The following is a 3,206-nucleotide window of genomic DNA, read 5'->3' on the forward strand; positions in this document are numbered from 1 at the left end:
CTTGAATTGGCAAAGTGTATCTTCGGAGGGTTGGTGCTACTACTCTCCTCAGAGTTTTAGTGATGCCCTAACATGGTTGTGGTTTCTCAACTGTTACTTAAACTCCTGATATATGCTTCCTGATACTTACCACTTGAATTTCATTGGTACTTAGAAAATGGATTTGCTTAGATTTTATAATTAAACTTATAATTTTAAAAATATTTTATCCAAAACAAGACCTAAATTCAAAGATTTCCTCATATACTTATTATCTGGGTAACCTTGGGCAAGTCATTTAATCTCCATGGACCTCAGTTTCTTTTTATGCAAAATAAGAGCTTTGGACTCTCTGGCCTCTAAGTTTCTTTCTGACTCTGACTCAATGATGCTCTATGAGGAGAGCCTTTTCTCACTGCACACAAAATGTCCCAGGGGAGATTGGCTTCAAACTTATCATAGCAAAGTAGTGAGGCACATGTGTAAGGAATGGATATGGCAAAGGGGTAATTACTAAGTTATGATTATTAGAAGTCTTTTTCTCTCTTTGTGGTGCCCCATCCCTTTTCAGCGTCCATTTTTTGGTATTGTCTTCCCCAATAAGTCCCAAAGAGAATTCATCTTTCCCCCCAAAACCCTACTCCTCTCCTGATTATTATAGATGGCAACACCATCCTCCCAGTCCTTCAGGTAAGAAGCTTAAGAGGTATCCTGGCCTCCTCACTGTCTCTCATCCCCACCTTGCCCAAGCTGTTGCCAAGGCCTATCAATTCCACCTTCACAACATCTCCTGAATACATCTCCTCCTTTTCTCTGACCCTGCCCCCACTCTAGTGCCAGCCCTCATCACCTCTCAGCTAGATTACTACCTGCACTGCAAGTGGGTCTGTCTTCCTCAAGTCTCTCCCCACTCTAATCCATTCTCCATTCATCCTGTGTGGGGTGAGATAACCCACCAGCAATTAATTAAAAAAGTCAGAGGTCTCCAAATTTAGAAACACAACTTCTTTATTATGATCCCATGAGAAAGGGCAGTCTCAGAACTGATAGACAATCAGTAGGGAGAGGCCAGGCCCAGAGGGCAGAACTGAGCTTTATACTTTAATGTAAACAACCCCTACCCCACCACCACTGGCCTTTTACTCTCTTTGGAGTCCAGGCTCACAATTGTGCCAGAAATCTAACCCAGGCACAAGGGACAAGGAAATGCTAATTGAGCCGATAACAATTCTTAAGAACACTTTTATCCTTATTTGGCTAGGACACGGTTCAGGTGAGTTTAGTAACTGGAAACTTAGGCCTAACTATCAATCAGAAGCCCTGAGACATTCTGAAAGGTCCCCACCCCCATTCATCCCACCTAACTCACAGAAAGGCCAAGATCCAGATTCCTCGAGAGGGCTTCACCATCCCACTCAATCCACTAAAGTGATTTTCTTAAAATGCAGGTGACATCAAGTCACCCTCCCACTCAATAAACTCCAGTGCCTCCCTATTGCCTCCAGGAGCAAATGAAAAATGCTATTTAACATTCAACACTTTTCTAACCCAGCCCCAGGCTACCTTTCCAGTCTCCTTCACCTTACTCCCCACCACAACAAAGCACTCTGTCTCTCAGCTCCTGGCATTCTCTGTCTCCCTTGCCTGGAATACTCTTCTCCACTCCCACTACTGACCTGCCTGACTTCCTCTAAATTCCAACTAAAATTTCTCCTCCAACAGAAAGCAATCATCAAACCCTCTTAATTCCAATGCATTTTTTTTATTATTTCCCCTGTATCCTGTACATAATCTCTTTGTTTATATTTGTTTATACTTGTCTCCCCTAGCAAGCCCCCTGAGGGCAGGTACTATCTTTCCCCTTTTTTCTGTGTCCCTGTTGAGGGAGAAACGAAACCCAGGGATGTAGGGATCCCAAACCAAAGTTCCCAGCGTGTGGCCGCCTGCAATGAATTCATGGACCCAAGCATTCTTTAAGTCAAGGAGGCAAAGATTTATTACACTTTTTCAGTGGGCAAGAGTTCTTAGGGAACCTGCAACCATAAAGAGGTGCAGGGAGAAATCTTTATAGAAGCTAATAGGGGATTAAGGAGGGTGGGGACAAGTCAGGCGTTTGGGGGTGGGATTAGGGAGTGGTTAAGACGTGTTCAGAGAGTGGTTAGTTCTTAAAGGAACATGCACATTTAGTATCTATTGCACAAGCATATTACCCGGAGTTCTCTAGGGAAATAGCCCACAGTGGGGTTACTGGGGGTGTGGTTTTTACTGTGAAATGTCACTAAGTTCACTGTTGATCAGGGCTAAAGGGGAATAGTTTCTCATCTAGTGTTTTGTTAGACAAAATACTATGTCTGGGATACATGTTAGAAAGGTCAGTGAATAGTAAATTTGTTCGTGACTCAGTGTACAGTCAATTATCAGCATCCGGAAATCAATCTATAGTTGCGCATAGCTGCTTATGAAGGAAGAAGCAGAGATAAGTTAGTTGGGGCACGCTGCCCTTTAGCTAGAGAGAGAAAGCCTGGGAGAGAATATGTTTTGAGAACTAGATGTGTTTATGAGAACTGGATGTCTTTTGGAATTGGGATTTAGGCACAGACACCCAAGCAGAGGCTGTTAGAATTTAGGGTCCAAGCACAAACACCTTATCATCCCCAGCACTTAACACAGTTCCTGGAATATAATAGGCACTTAATAAATGTTCATTGAACTGAATTAGATTATAAGCTCCTTGAGGGAAGGGACTTTCTTTTTCTTAACATAGTGCCTGACAATAGCAGTTTCATCAACATATATCATATTGTATATGGATGATGACAGCCTCCTAATTCAACTTTATTCCCAATCTTTCTCTCCAGTCTACCTTCACACATTACTTGTTTAGATGCCACAAAGTAGGTAGCAATGTCTTAACCTGCTATATGTTATAAAGGTTTCTAGGACCTCTTCCATCCTTATCAAAGGGAGTGCTAACCTTCTCTCCCACTTACATGTCATGGAATCACCTTCCTGAGGCCATGGTCCTCTTCCAGAATGAAGGACAAGCAACAGCAACAACACACTACTTAAATAATATTTCTAAATCACCTGGGAGAAAGTCACTACCCTGATCAAGAATTTTCAGCCCTGGAACAGGTAGGTGGTACAGTGAGTAGAGCAAAAGCCCTTGATTCAGGAGGACCTGAGTTCAAATCTGGCCTCAGACACTTCACACACTTACTGGCTGT

The 3,206-nt window shown here is 42.7% G+C and overlaps 1 non-coding gene across 1 annotated transcript; it reads right to left on the reverse strand.

The window, feature by feature from the left end:
• Positions 1–2,846: 2,846 nt before the first annotated feature.
• LOC118852492 lies at positions 2,847–2,971 on the reverse strand. Its single transcript, XR_005010568.1, has one exon. It is a non-coding gene; the product is annotated as a U6atac minor spliceosomal RNA (small nuclear RNA).
• Between the last annotated feature and the right edge of the window lie 235 nt (positions 2,972–3,206).

The sequence above is a fragment of the Trichosurus vulpecula genome, chromosome 5, assembly GCF_011100635.1.
Source record: "Trichosurus vulpecula isolate mTriVul1 chromosome 5, mTriVul1.pri, whole genome shotgun sequence".
NCBI lineage: Eukaryota > Metazoa > Chordata > Mammalia > Diprotodontia > Phalangeridae > Trichosurus > Trichosurus vulpecula.